General features: G+C 39.3%; 1 long non-coding RNA gene across 2 annotated transcripts in view; it reads left to right on the forward strand.

Annotated features, from left to right (window-relative positions):
• The first annotated feature begins 516 nt into the window (after positions 1-516).
• The window catches only part of LOC133664442 (uncharacterized), a 61805-nt gene continuing 45796 nt past the window's right edge, over positions 517-16525 (forward strand). The window contains exons 1-2 of one of the 2 annotated variants that reach the window (XR_009828585.1): positions 517-590; positions 4862-4930. This is a non-coding gene — a long non-coding RNA (uncharacterized LOC133664442). Of the gene's footprint in view, positions 599-4861; positions 4931-16525 lie in introns of both variants that reach the window. The other variant, XR_009828586.1, reaches the window with a different exon arrangement.

Raw genomic sequence — 16525 nt, forward strand, 5'->3', positions numbered from 1 at the left:
GAAACGGAAATCAATGAGCTGAAAAAAATCAGTCCCGCCATTGATTAAAATGATCAAAATACGGTAAATATTGAACATATTACATATTGTTATGAACGTGTCTGTGACTACATTATATATATATACTTGCGTTGTGTATATAAAACTTTGATGGAGGGTTTTGAAGTTGTTTTAGTCACATTTTCCAAGCGTTTTTTTTTTATATCATCTTTAAGATCCTTTAAAAAAAAAAAAAGACATGTTCTTGTCACTCATAAATGATTGTGAACGATAGGCAAAATAAATAAAAAAAGTGCTGTTCCCCTTTAAAGGCCTTATAATATAGATATAGATTATACATACAGTACAATCATACCAACGCGTAATTTAATTGATAATAAATAAGTGAAAACTAAATGATACATAATTACAGTTCTATCATTTATTATGGTGTGCCCATTTGATGTAAACACTGACACCTTGTGGCAAAATGAGGTTACTGCAAATGATTGGTTTCTGCGCACTTCCGTATTTGACGCTTCCAGGAAGTCAGATTTGGTCAAAATTGAAAAGCAGACAAGTCGTGTACGTTCTAACAAGCCTTGGTAAAGGTACGTCTGTAAGTAAACCATGTTTAACTTCTTATAGAACTCGTTTTTATGGTGGATAGTTATTTATTTAAACTCAACTATGTTTCTGGAAAAAAAAACAACGATATTTGTCTACTGTTTTCCTGGAATGTTTCGATGACTTAAAATGGCTGCCTAGAAAGGGAGTGCTACTGGGTTCCATTTCCGGTTAGAGTTGATTTAGGAATATTTATAGATGTATGTTTTAATGATTGTAATTTAGCACACAAAAGTCGTTATCGAACAATTTATTTCCATTAAGTGAAGTGAAGTGAAGTGAATTACCTTTATATAGCGCTTTTTCTCAAGTGACTCAAAGCGCTTTACGTAGTGAAACCCAATATCTAAGTTACATTCAAACCAGTGTGGGTGGCACTGGGAGCAGGTGGGTAAAGTGTCTTGCCCAAGGACACAACGGCAGTGACTAGGATGGCGGAAGCGGGGATCGAACCTGCAACCCTCAAGTTGCTGGCACGGCCGCTCTACCAACCGAGCTATACCGCCCCAAATAACAAATAAAATTTAGGTTTGATTGAAAAATTCTAAAAAACGTTTCTCATAAATAAAAAAAGTGTAAAAAAAAAAGTTGTAATATGGGACGGGGGGTCCAAATAAAATTATGCTTAGGGCCCCAATTTAGCTTGGGGTTGCCCTTTTTAGGAACCCTGCACATAAATGATAAAACGTTGCCAGAGTTTTAACAAACAAATCAGACTGATTCAGTGGAATGGCCCTTAGTTAAATGTAGTGGTGAGCGGCTCCATCCAAATATCGGTAGTATCGATACCATGGGAGGATCGGTATTGGATCGATATTGTAATTACGATATCGCTATTTTTCGTTTTTTACATCAATTTAAATCCTTACATGTTGTATTCATATATTGTTTAATTGTGCACTAATAAACCCTCAAAGTTATGATCAACACAAGGTTGTTTGTGGCCCTAAACAAGGTTTTGTCTGGTCATTTGGGTGTTGTTTCATGTCCTAGAGGGCTTTCTTAATGTTAAAAAATATTATTTACAAAGTCGTGTACAGTATTTTAATACTCTAGCCATAAACAATATTCCATTTCTAATGAATAATTCCTACTTGGCACGCCCGGCCTGGAACCAATTAACAGGGATAAACGAGGGATTACTGTATTACTCACGTTGACCAGAAGTACAGTTGGCTATGAGAGCCTGAGTGTGTGCATAAACAACCCAACCAAGAAAAATGCAGTTGTTTATATAATTCCATATGAAGAAATAATGGTTTATTAATGTTTTACAAGTTATGAAAACATTACAGCAAACAACAAATGGATACAAAAATAAGAGCGCTAAACAGGAAATAATACAGAAACTAAGGAAACCATAAACAAAAGTTCAAGACAGTCATGAAAGATAATACATTTTTTTAGAATTGCTTAATTGTATTACTATATAATACAATTCTTAATATTTTATTATAATTTTTTGAAATGATTGAATTTTTATAAAATTCAATACAAGAAAATAAACATTTGGGAATATGAAATACAATTAATATTATTTTTGAAATTATTGATTTTGTTTAGTTTTTTGTAGAATACAAAGAAATAAACAAACAAAAACTAAATATATAGAATAATAAAATATAGAATACTATGATTTTCTTGTATTTTTTAAAATTTTATTTTATAATAAAATAAAACAATGTATTTGTTGTGTATCTTTTAAATGACTCAATTTCAAAATGTATTATAAAATAAACTATTAAAATATAAAAATATTATAATATTTATATGTCATTATAAAAATACACATCACACTTGACTTCAACACATAAAAAAACAAAACAAACAAAAATGCAGTTCGAACACATTTATAATTAGACGTCTAGATCAGTGGTTCTCAAATGGGGGTACGCGTACCCCTGGGGGTACTTGAAGGTATGCCAAGGGGTACGTGAGATTTTTTTAAAATATTCTAAAAATAGCAACAATTCAAAAATCCTTTATAAATATATTTATTGAATAATACTTTAACAAAATATGAATGTAAGTTCATAATCAATCAATCAATCAATCAATGTTTATTTATATAGCCCTAAATCACAAGTGTCTCAAAGGGCTGTACAAGCCACAACGACATCCTCGGTACAGAGCCCACATACGGGCAAGGAAAAACTCACCCCAGTGGGACGTCGGTGAATGACTATGAGAAACCTTGGAGAGGACCGCATATGTGGGTAACCCCCCCCCTCTAGGGGAGACCGAGAGCAACGGATGTCGAGTGGGTCTGACATAACATTGTGAAAGTCCAGTCCACAGTGGATCCAACACATCAGCGGGAGTCCAGTCCACAGCGGGGCCAACAGGAAACCATCCCGAGCGGAGACGGGTCAGCAGCTCAGAGATGTCCCCAACCGATGCACAGGCTAGTGGTCCACCCGGGGTCCCGGCTCTGGACAGCCAGCACTTCATCCATGGCCACCGGACCTATGCGACTCCCCCTCGCAAGGGACAGGGGAGAAGAGGAGAGAAGAAAAGAAACGGCAGATCAACTGGTCTAAAAAAGGGGGGGTCTATTTAAAGGCTAGATTATACAAATGAGTTTTAAGATGGGACTTAAATGCTTCTACTGAGGTAGCATCTCTAACTGTTACCGGGAGGGCATTCCAGAGTACTGGAGCCCGAATAGAAAACGCTCTATAGCCCGCAGCTATAGAGCGGGCTATAGATCATCAAATCAAGTAGGCTATTCCATTCATTACCATAAACCCAGAGTTTCCCCCATGCCATGATGGTTTGACCCTCACTAAAATGTCTGTCAAAAAGAACTGTGAAAAGAAAGAATGCAATATTCAATGTTGACAGCTAGATTTTTTTGTGGACATGTTCCATAAATATTGATGTTAAAGATGTATTTTTTTGTGAAGAAATTTTTAGAATTAAGTTCATGAATCCAGATGGATCTCTATTACAATCCCCAAAGAGGGCACTTTAAGTTGATGATTACTTCTATGTGTAGAAATCTTTATTTATAATTGAATCACTTGTTTATTTTTCAACAAGTTTTTAGTTATTTTTATATCTTTTTTTCCAAATAGTTCAAGAAAGACCACTACAAATGAGCAATATTTTGCACTGTTATACAATTTAATAAATCAGAAACTGATGACATAGTGCTGTATTTTACTTCTTTATCTCTTTTTTTCAACCAAAAATGCTTTGTTCTGATTAGGGGGTACTTGAATTAAAAAAATGTTCACAGGGGGTACATCACTGAAAAAAGGTTGACTGAGAATCACTGGTCTAGATTCTTATTTCACAAGTTATGTAAAGTTTTGTATTTACTATAAATTACCATATATGAACAATAAATGAATATATATATATATATATATATATATATATATATATATATATATATATATATATATATATATATATATATATATATATATATATATATATATATATATATATATATATATATATATATATATATATATATATATATATATATATATATACTACACTGACACCTCTTCTAAACAAATGGACAAAAACTATGAAAAAACTAATTTTCTTGAGACATCCTATCGATGGGGGGAAAAGTTTGGCTACAATATAAACTTAAGTTGTATGGTCAGTTTAGAAATACGGCTGTAAACCTGTCACGATTATGGCATTCGAAGCGATGCTAAATTAACAATTATCTATACGGGCCTTTGAATGAACGGGATGCCGCTGACCCTTAACAACCACATAAAAGTGTTTATGCCGTGAATCAACAAATGAAAGGCAAAATCCTTCAGTGATCTTAGAAAATATAGATCAAAAAGTAACAGTATCAGCAATACTATTTGCTTGGTGCAAAGTATCGACCACCCCTTTAGCTAAACATAGAAATCCCCATTAATAAGAAATCATATTGCTGTCTATTCCAATCAACACTTTTAATAAGCCATGTTTTCCCGCAAATGAACAGAAAAGAAGGAGAGTTTATTATTATTCGTATTAGCCGATAACATCATTCTGTCATGGCTGCTTTCGCTGAGGGCGAAGTCCAACAGCTGGGACATAATGAAGCTTTCAGGCACTTGTTGTATAGTGGCAGCCTCTGTCTGCCTGCACCACATGTTCATCACTTTCCTCCTAAGTCCCTGCTGCCAAAGCCAGGACTTCTGCCAGCCAGCAAGCAGAGAAGCTGCGAGCGGCACGCTGGATGTGCGCCTGTGGGCCAAGAGATGGGTTAATTGCTACTTTCCTCTTTTCTTGGCAGCATCCTGCCGCTGGATCGTCATCGCTTGTGCAGGAAATCAGCGTTAAGGAAACAACGGAGGGTGAAAAAGTAAATGTATTTCAATTTTATTTAGGATAGCCCATTGAGATGCAGCATCTCCCAACCCAAATACAGAAATGATCAAACTACAATGAAACACAACATACACAAAAAGACACTGCTCTACCACTTCCACAGCACCCCACATCACACCCGCTCACACACATTGACATAAACTGTTACAGTAGATTACAATACAATGGTACAAAGGTAATCAGGAGCAAAATAATACACCTTCAAAAACAGAAACCAGAATGACTTGTTTTCAAGTGGGAACAGAAATTTGATTTAAAGATAGAAAAAAGAAGAAGAAGTTTATAGAAGCAGGAAGATTATTCCAATCAGATGGGACTTTGGGCTTCAATGACTTACGGCCTATTTCTTTATGAATTTTAGGAACTGTAAAAAAAAAAAAGATAATTAATATATCTATTACAGCAGTGGTCCCCAACCTTTTTTGCACCACAGGCCGGTTTAATGTAGGCATTATTTTCAGGGACCGGCTTTCCACTCGTGCCAGATAAATACAGCAAAAATAAGTGCATGAAAAATACAACTCACTATAACGTTGAATTAGTGGGAGCCCTGGGCCTGTTTCTTTTCAATGGAATGCAGATGGAAATCAGCCTTTGGCTACAATCTGTCACATTTATATTTCATATGTTCATTAATGTGCATTGTATCATGTCACAAAGTTATAACAAATATAGCAAATGGCAACTTCCTTTTAGGAGTTTTATTGTACATCTACAGCAGGGGTCACCAACGCGGTGCCCGCGGGCACCAGGTCGCCCGTAAGGACCAGATGAGTCGCCCGCGGGCCTGTTGTAAAAAATAAAAAAAAATAAAAAAATTACATTTAATTTTTTTTTAAATTTTTTTATTTTTTTAAATTAAATCTACATAGAAAAAACACAAGATACACTTTCAATCAGTGCATCAACCCAAACAACCTCCCCCATGCACACTCATCCACACCCACTCACACAAAAGGGGTTATTTCTTTCTGCTACCAATTAATATTCTGGTTCCCACAACATAGACAACACATCTGCAAGGGACACAGTCCCTGAAGCACACATGATTGTATAGGCTGCTGGTCCACTAACATTTTCATTAATTACTATTTTTAATGTAATTATTTTTATATTGTTTTACTTTCTTTTTTATCCAAGAAAATGTTTTTTATTTATTTATTTTATTTTATTTTTTTAAAAAAGGGCCTTATCTTCAACAGACCAGGTTGTCAATGAAATTAGATTTGTTTAAAGGCTTTTTTAAACCAGGCCCAGTCCAGATAATGTCCAAGTCGGACTCAGCAACACACACCTTCATTCATGTACACAGAAAAAAATTAGGGAACACAACAGATTGCATATAATTTATAAACAAAATTACATTTTCAAAATAAGCATTTATGTACAGTCCAGATTATGTCCAGGTCACTCAAATTAGGGAACACAACAACAGATAGCATATAATCTATAAACATAATTATACTTTCAAAATAAGCCTTTGAGGACTTCTCATCTTTTTTTTAATGTTTTTTGGCATCATTATCGTTTTCAACCATGTAACTTTCTAAAATTAGAAAATACTGAATAAATGTTTTAAAGAAAGTAATACTAAGTGAATATCTGTTTTTGGCCTTAAAAATAAACATTTTACAGAGTACTATAATTAAATTGACTAAATCATGATTGTCAATGAACTCTCCTAAAATAACAGAAACCACATTAAGCTTCATAAACAAACCAATCCTTAAACACATTTTTTCAACTTCCACCCAAAACAAAGACACAATATGACAATACCAAAACAAATGCAGGGTGGATTCAGGCTCCTGACAACAAAATCGGCAATCATCTGACTCTGTCATATTCCATAATTTTAACATTTTCCCTGTGGGTAAGAAGTTATAAATAATTTTAATTTGAAAATAACGATTTTGCACATCGATAGTGGTTTTATAGATTAGTTTGAATATGGCATCCCATGGCAACGGGCAGTCAAAAAAGTCCTCCCATTTTCCATTTGTGTTGTATGAGGCAGCCTTCAAAGATTTCTTTATTAAATAAAAATATATATATTTTTCTATTTATTTTAGTTCCTTTTTGCCAACTAGAATTTCTTATTAGAGGTTTACAAACTAATAATTTAGTAGTTCCATAATTAATTATTTGTTTCCATCTTTTCCCAATTACTCCAGTTAGTTGATAAAATGAAAAGCTTGAGCAAGCATCACCATACATAGCTCTAAATTCATCATACTTCATAATTTTACCATTCTCATTGATAATATCATTGACAAAAATGATTCCTCTTTCAAACATATTTTTTCAAAAGAAAGGCTTTCCATCTATTACAATATTAGAGTTCATCCATATTAACTGCTGCAAAATATCGTCTCTTTTTTCTGGCACATAAAATTGAAAACACCACTATGAGTGGATTGTTTCCTTTATGAACCCCGCCATGTTTCCCAGCAGACTCTCTGGGAGGGGATCACTTGTAAAAAAGGATACAATTTCTTTTGATACAGTGCATGTTTTTTGTCCAACAGGACATTTGTGTACCACTCAATGTTTAAATACATCTTTGGAACAATTGATGCTTTTAAAGACAGACACATAGCTTCAAGGTTGAGAAGTTTCAGGCCCCCATATTCATACTCTTTGTACAAAACCTTTCTTTTAATCTTTTCTGGTTTGCCGTTCCAGACAAAATCGAAGACCCTCCGCTCATAAATCTTAAAAAAGTTTTGTGATGGAGCTGGTAATGACAAAAACTAATAAATAAATTGAGGAATAATTAACGAGTTGGCAATAGACATTTTACCATACAAGGTTAGGGATTTCCCTTTCCATAATTGCATAATTTTGTCCAGCTTTCTTAGTCGATTATCATAATTTACTGAGCCTAGATCTTCCAGATTTTCTGGGACAACAACACCAAGTATGTTAACTGGTCCATCTGTCCACAAAACAGGCACTTTGCATTCCATTCGAAAGGACGTTCCCTTTAGATTTCCGATCCTTAACATTTTACATTTATCATAATTAAGCTTAAGGCCAGATTGCTGTGAAAATATGTCCAAAAGATTAAGAAGGTTCCGCAAACAATGAGGAAAAATGTTATCTTTGTGAATCAGCCTTTTCTGACATGAACTTCATCAAGAACAAACACAGAACACGTCTCACTGATGCACATCTGCAAGACTCACTCAGAGTTGCAGTGTCAAGTTACACACCAGAGTACAACACACTAGTTAACAGCATGCAATGCCAGGCTTCCCACTAACTGACAAAGAAACAGATAACAGATTGGGTGTCCAGTTCAAAGTGTGACATGATTTAAAAATTTGAGAGTTTACTTTTGTATTTTACATGAGTTATTATTCGTACAAACATGGTGCAAAGTAATTCATGATTTGTTAAAAAATGTTAGTGGCTAGCTAGTTAAAATGGGATATTGTGATATCACAAGACTGTCTTAGAAGTGATCATTTGAAAATGTTCAATTTGAAAAATGTGCACTTAGAGAAAATATAAAAATAAAGTGTTGCATATTGATATTTATCTGTTTCTATATATATTTATTGTGAGAAATCATTAAGATGATCAGTGTTTCCACAAAGATAAATATCATTAATTATTAATAATAACAGAGTTAAAGGTAAATTGAGCAAATTGGCTACTTCTGGCAATTTATTTAAGTGTGTATCTAACTGGTAGCCCTTCGCATTAATCAGTACCCAAGAAGTAGCCCTTGGTTTCAAAAAGGTTGGTGACCCCTGATCTACAGTATAAACAAGCTTATTTATTGGTGTGTCTAGTGGGAGAGTTAAGTTGGAGAAAATGCAGTCGTTTATAAATTTAATGTTTCCCTGCGGCCCGGTAGCAAATGAGCCACGGACCGGTACCGGTCCCCGGACTGGTGGTTGGGGACCACTGTATTACAGGGATCGGCAACCCAAAATGTTGAAAGAGCACTATTGGACCAAAAAAAAGAAAAAAAAAATGTGTCTGGAGCCACAAAAAATTAAAAGCCTTATGTAAGAGTTATAATAAAGGCAACACATGATGTAAATGTCCATAGTAGCTATAATAGCCTACTATCAAAATGACTATGTGTCGCAGTCTGACGGAAATATTGGTAGACAGAAATGTAATATTTATTCTACACATTTTTACAACATAGGAAAACAGCACCCCCTGCTACCCTAAAAGGGACAAGCGGTAGTAAATAGATGGATGGATGGATGGAAAACATTAGTAAAATGAAAGCTTCTCACAGGGTGAGATAACTCCTGGAAATTACTGGCTTAGAATGACCAAAGGTATAGATGTGTGTTTCCAAGTTAAAGGAAACAGCAGGCTGTCTTCTCCTAATGGATTTATTACAATCTTTGCAAGCTGGGTAACGTTTGCTGTGGTCTGGAACAACACGGCACACAAACAACTATCAGAAATGCAGCCAATATTACATGAAGATAATGTGTCATGAGACATGCAAATTTAAATTAAATACACAGAGGACATAAGTAAAGGACATTTAATGAGCTCAGATATACCTACAAACAAGGCATAATGATGCAATATGTACATGCAGCATCTTAGCATGTTAGCATCAATTAGTTTGCAGTCATGCACTGACCAAATATGACTGATTAGCACTCCACACAAGTCAATAACATCAACAAAGCTCACCTTTGTGCGCTCACGCACAGCATACAAAGTTTGGTGGACAAAATGAGACAAATAAGGAGTGGCATAAAAAGCGTCTTTCTGTGGCAGCGTCGAAAAAGTTGTACATGTGAATAAGGCTGCAGCTAACGATTATTTTTCTATAGATTAATCTAAAGATTATTTTTTCGATTAATCGGTTAATTTATAGATTATTTTTTTCGATTAATCTATAGATTATTTTTCCTTTTACCGATTATTTTTATTTATTTAAAATGAAGATGAAAAAATAAATGTAGGCCAGTTTTTTCAAAAGGCATGGCTTTTATTTACAAAAAAAAAAAGGATGGCCACTCAGTCAACATTAACAACAACATGACAAAATATTCTGTAACAATGTAAACATTTAAAACTTTTAACATTTAACAAAATTAAAAGTAGCTTATTTGCTTTTTAATGTGCAATATAAAAGTAAACATCCAGTGCAAATCTTAATATTCTGCAATAGTATAAGCATTTCAAAAGTAAAAGTATTGCTTATTTGCTAAAATGTGCAAAAATAAAGATAAACATCCAATACAAAAAAGTGCAAAACGAAATATTCTGTAACAACTGTGTAAACATTTCAACAAAAGTGAAAGTATTGCTTATTTGCTAAAATGTGCAAAAATAAAGATAAACATCCAATAAAAAAAAGTGCCAATCTAAATATTCTGGAGCACTGTAAACATTAAGTATTGCTTTTAAAATGTGCAAAATAAACATCCAGTCCAACACAGTACACAATAACCAATTCTACTCATTCCAGTGAGTGACTAACAGTTGTAATGAAGAAAGGTTAGCATGTGTACATGCTCTGGTTCTTTTCTTGTTTACAATATTCCCAGCAGCTGAAAATAGGCGCTCAGAAGGGGTCGATGTGGCTGGAACTGAGAGCTAATTAGCCTTCACCTCAAGCCAGGACTGCGAGTGAGCTGAGCTGCAGTTTAAGTTTCTAGAAGGTCAACGGGCTCATAGTGATGTTACTAGTAGTTGACTGGGAGGTGTTTATTATCATTTGGGGAGAGTCCGCTGCCTGATGCTCACCTGCTAAACACCTATCTGCTCCACGCTGAAGCGCTGACTACATGCGCTCTGAATATGCACTGCTGATTAGCTGGTAATGCTCTGAATACGCACTGCTGATTAGCTGGTAATGCTCTGAATATGCACTGCTGATTGGCTGGTAACGCTTTCTGTGTACCAATCAGATGGTTGTGTGGGTGGGACAATGCTGCGTGCTGAGACAGAAGCAGAAGGAGCAAAGCAGCTTGTTAAGACTTTAGCTTTAGCTTAGAAACTCGTTCGGTACACCCCCGTACCGAACCGAAAGCCCCGTACCGAAACGGTTCAATACAAAACACGTACCGTTACACCCCTAGCAGATACAAATGACACATTTATGTTTTTGTGTAATGATGACAACGTATGCTCGCGCGGACGATTGACTAGTTGATGGTTGATGGTTTTCTTTTCAAATGTTCGTTCATAGCCGTTGTGCTGCTATGATAGGCCATTTCCGCTCGACCAAGTGTGCATACAACAACATTATTAGGCCGTTTATTGAAATACTCCCACACTTTTGACAACTTTTGGCGTGCTTTTTCCCCCTCGCTCGCACCGCTCGCATCGTCTGTTCGCGCTCCGCCATGACGGTAGTCGTTTCAGCCTTACATGTGAACAAACTACTCTGAGTTCAAGATCCGCAGTGGGATTTCTAACAATTAGGAATGTTTGGGTCATGTTTGTCCTTCTACAGAAACCATATTAAAACGAAAAAAACATATTTTTCTCCCCATTTTTTCCATTTTAATATATTTTTGAAAAAGCCCCAGCGAGGCACTAGGGCGGCGCTAAAGAGCCACGGGTTGCGGATGTCATGTCTGTTTATCATGTTTCTGTTTTGGCCTTGTGCTGTTTTTTGGACACTTTCTTAGTTCCTGGTTTCACTTCCTTGTTTGTTTGTTTCCATGGTTACTCATTAGTTTTCACCTGTCACGTCACGCACCTGTTTTACGTTTTGAGTCACGCACCTGTTTTCACCAATCAAGTCACTGTTATTTAAGTCTACCTTTGTTCTTCACTCGTTCTGCCTGCATTGTCTTTATGTCACACCGGTTCATGCCTTTGACCAAATACATTTTCATAGTCCACGTCATAGCTTCTGCTCAGTAGCAGCTTCATTTGTGTTTTTGGCACGCTTGCCTTTTTGCTTTATTGTTTGCTTTTTTTTGTGATAGTTTTGAGTGATTTATGTTTAATAAATCCAAGCTCACCCTCACGCTGTCGTCCGGAGCCGTCTTTGCATGGGAAGAACAACCCCGCAGCAAGCTGCGACCCCCCCGTTTTGACAGTATGCAGGCAGCAGACGTCTTTCCGCAGACGAGCCCCAAGGAGGTGATGGAGACGCGCTGGCGAAGATGGAGGCCAGCCAGAAAGGCTTCTTTTCGCCAGCATGGCGCGTCGTTCCCCCAGGATCCTCCTCCGGACAACAAGATCCCCCAACCAGCCCAGTCTTCCTCGCCGCCGCAGGAGACCGGTGCTGATGACGTCATCCCGCACACTGGTGATGACATCAGACACCAAGACTTTTTTTTAGATTCTATTTACGCCCTCTGTCAGCCGCCCACTAAAGACTTTGTTTCTAAAAATAATCCTTTTGAGAAATTTTTTTCTAAGTTTAGATTTTTTCAGACCCAGTCTAAAGTGGGGGTGGTGAATAGAATTCCTGAACAATTTAAAGGGAAGGAGTCTACCCCCCTCCTGACCTCCCTCCACCCACCCCAAAAAACTGTTCCAGACGGGGAGCGCGTCTGGTATCCGCTCCTTGAGGGGGGGGCTAGGGCCAGGAGCTGTAACAGTGGGGTGACTCAGCTGCGTCCAGCCAGGCAGCAACCTCTGGCCCGTCCACCACCACCGGTCTTTCGGCCTGGCAAGCAGCAACCCCCAGCTAGGCCACCTGCACCACGTCAAGTTCCTCCACACCAAGCTCCAGTGCTGCCAGTACCAGCTCCACGCGGCCAAGCTCCGGTACCAGCTCCACGCGGCCAAGCTCCGGCACCACGCGGCCAAGCTCCGGTTCCTGCACCACGACGCCAAGCTCCGGTTCCAGCTCCACGACGCCAAGCTCCGGTTCCGGCTCCACGCTGCCAAGTTCCGGCTCCACGCTGCCAAGTTCCAGCTCCCCGCTGCCAAGCTCCGGCTCCACGCTGCCAAGCTCCGGTTCCGGCTCCACGCTGCCAAGCTCCGGTTCCGGCTCCACACTGCCAAGTTCCGGTTCCAGCTCCACACTGCCAAGCTCCGGTACTAGACCCACGCCAAGACCAAGACCCACGCCAAGACCAAGACCAAGACTGCCAAGACTGCCAAGACCAAGACCAAGTCTGCCAAGACCACCAAGACCAAGACTGCCAAGACCAAGACTACCAAGACTGCCAAGACTACCAAGACTGCCAAGACCAAGACTGCCAAGACTACCAAGACTGCCAAGACTACCAAGACTGCCAAGACCAAGACTGCCAAGACCAAGACTGCCAAGACCAACACCAAGACCCACGCTGCCAAGACCAAGACCCACGCCGCCAAGACCAAGACCCATGCCAAGACCAAGACCCACGCCGCCAAGACCAAGACCCACGCCGCCAAGACCAAGACCCACGCCGCCGCCAAGACCAACACCCACGCCGCCAAGACCAAGACCCACGCCGCCAAGACCAAGACCCACGCCGCCAAGACCAAGACCCACGCCGCCAAGACCAAGACCCAAGCTGCCAAGACCCCCCACGCCAAGTTTCGCCGCCTGACGCACCACGCCAAGCTTCGCCGCCTGCCACAACAACGTGCCCACCTCCTCGTCGGTCAAGGATGTGGCCATTCCATGGGCGTCCGCCATGCCAGGTGCGCCGACCTCCTCGTCGGCCACAAAGGTGGCCATTCCCAGGTCGCCCACCTCGTCAGGTTCAGCGGCGGTCGACGCGTTGCCGCCACATGACCATGCCTCGGTGGATCCGGGGCCACTTGGCCTGGCGACCCACCGCCATGTCCCCCTCCCGCCCTCCCATGACTCTTGATCCTGTTTTTTGTTTTTGGACATCTGGGATCTGTCCGTAAGGGGGGGGTTCTGTCATGTCTGTTTATCATGTTTCTGTTTTGGCCATGTGCTGTTTTTTGGACACTTTCTTAGTTCCTGGTTTCACTTCCTTGTTTGTTTGTTTCCATGGTTACTCATTAGTTTTCACCTGTCACGTCACGCACCTGTTTTACGTTTTGAGTCACGCACCTGTTTTCACCAATCAAGTCACTGTCAAAACGGGGGGGTCGCAGCTTGCTGCGGGGTTGTTCTTCCCATGCAAAGACGGCTCCGGACGACAGCGTGAGGGTGAGCTTGGATTTATTAAACATAAATCACTCAAAACTATCACAAAAAAAAGCAAACAATAAAGCAAAAAGGCAAGCGTGCCAAAAACACAAATGAAGCTGCTACTGAGCAGAAGCTATGACGTGGACTATGAAAACTTACTTGGTCAAAGGCATGAACCGGTGTGACATAAAGACAATGCAGGCAGAACGAGTGAAGAACAAAGGTAGACTTAAATAACAGTGACTTGATTGGTGAAAACAGGTGCGTGACTCAAAACGTAAAACAGGTGCGTGACGTGACAGGTGAAAACTAATGAGTAACCATGGAAACAAACAAACAAGGAAGTGAAACCAGGAACTAAGAAAGTGTCCAAAAAACAGCACATGGCCAAAACAGAAACATGATAAACAGACATGACAGCGGACCCCCGATCTAGTTGGACTTCCTCTTCTTAAAAGCCGCCACTGTCCTCTTGATTTTTGCACATTTTGTAAATGGCTGTCCGCGGGTATATCTGCACTATATATAAAAAATACTGCCACATTGCAGACATGCTGACAACACAATGACAGTCACAATGGCATGTGTTTTCTTTACATCCGGTTTTGGTAGCGTGGTTTTCGGTGATCAAAGTCTTTTTTTGGTGGTCAAGTTTTTGGTACATCACTTGTCAATATCAATCAATCAATCAATCAATGTTTATTTATATAGCCCTAAATCACGTGCGAAAATAATAGGCTATACAGTGTATATATATATATATATATATATATATATATGAATATAAATTCATACTGTAACAATCACTTAATGTTTTATGTCTATATGGTTTAGATATGAGGTCAGTTTTTCCCATGGTCGCAAACACACCGTCCGTGCCTGAAAAGTGATTGGTGGAGAATGAAGAAGTGTTGTTGTGTGTCCGTGGAAGCGCGGACTCATGAGACGAAAGTGTTTGCACGGGAGGTAAAACCTGTTGGAATTGTGCCGTTTGTTATCATAAGAGTGGTAATAAAACTTAAAAATAGCGTCGGACTCTGTGATTTCTTCTGGGGCCTACAATGTATTATATTAATTTGATTTGTTTTCAAGTAAAAAAAATATTTATTTTCAAGGTGTGGCGGTAATTAAAACTTTCAATTACATTAAGGGGAAACCCTGCAGCTAGCTAAAGTACTGTAGTTGTACAGTGATGTGCTGCAAGTACTCTATCATGATCAATATTTCAGTGACAAACTCAATGGACATTTGTCCGTTTGGGCTAGCTGGCTGGGAAAGCTTTTTCAAGTTGATTTTGGGTAAGCACGCCATTTATGTTAGCGTAGCTTGCCTCCAAATTCCACGTTTATGCCAGAAAATCACGCTGACCTCCCTCTCTTGGCTTCCATCTGCTCCAGGTGAGCACGGGTCGTGATGAGCAGATGAGGGCTGGCGTAGGTGGAGAGCTAATGTTTTTAGCATAGCTCTGTCGAGGTCCCGTAGCTAAGTTAGCTTCAATGGCGTCGTTAGCAACAGCATTGTTAGGCTTCGCCAGGCGGGACAGCATTACCCCGTGTGGTTACAGGTCCAGGGTTTGGTTCGGTGTCTCCTGATAGTAGAAGCATTAATAGTATTGTTGATCTTCTGTCTATCCTTCCAGTCAGGGGCATGTTTCTTCTGTTTCTATCCGCAGTTAAGCACGATGCTATCACGTTAGCTCCCAAGCCAAAGTGTTTCGCTGATGTATTGTCGTGGAGATAAAAGTCACTGTGAATGTCCATTTCGCGTTCTCGACTCTCATTTTCAAGAGGATATAGTATCCGAGGTGGTTTGAAATACAAATCCGTGATCCACAATAGAAAAAGGAGAAAGTGTGGAATCCAATGAGCCCTTGTACCTAAGTTACGGTCAGAGCGAAAAAAGATACACCCTGGCGTCCTGCACTGCACGCTAGTCCTTCACTCTCACTTTCCTCATCCATGAATCTTTCATCCTCGCTCAAATTAATGGGGTAATCGTTGCTTTCTCGGTCCGAATCGCTCTCGCTTCTGGTGTAAACAATGTGCAGATGTGAGGAGCTCTTCAACCTGTGACGTCACGCTACTTCCGGTACAGGCAAAGCTTTTTTTTATCAGCGACCAAAAGTTGCGAACTTTATCGTCGATGTTCTCTACTAAATCCTTTCAGCAAAAATATGGCAATATCGCGAAATAACCAAGTATGACACATAGAATGGATCTGCTATCCCCGTTTAAATAAGAAAATCTCATTTCAGTAGGCTTTTAAAAGCCAGCTGATGTTCAAGCTTGGTCACGTGGTTATTCAAAGTGGACAAAGCTCCTTGAGTATTGTTCAGAACTGCTTGAATGGTTTCCACTTTTGGGTCAAAACGTGACATCGCTCCAGCCTTGAAACTTTGAATCGTGTCACAAAGCAATGACACCTCGGTTTTTTGCATGGCCAGCGTCAAACAATTTAGGACACCAGGTGGTTAAAAATAGCGTGCACCAAACAGTTACTTAATGACTCACTTTTTCCTGT

The sequence above is a fragment of the Entelurus aequoreus genome, linkage group LG02, assembly GCF_033978785.1.
Source record: "Entelurus aequoreus isolate RoL-2023_Sb linkage group LG02, RoL_Eaeq_v1.1, whole genome shotgun sequence".
Classification (NCBI taxonomy): domain Eukaryota; kingdom Metazoa; phylum Chordata; class Actinopteri; order Syngnathiformes; family Syngnathidae; genus Entelurus; species Entelurus aequoreus.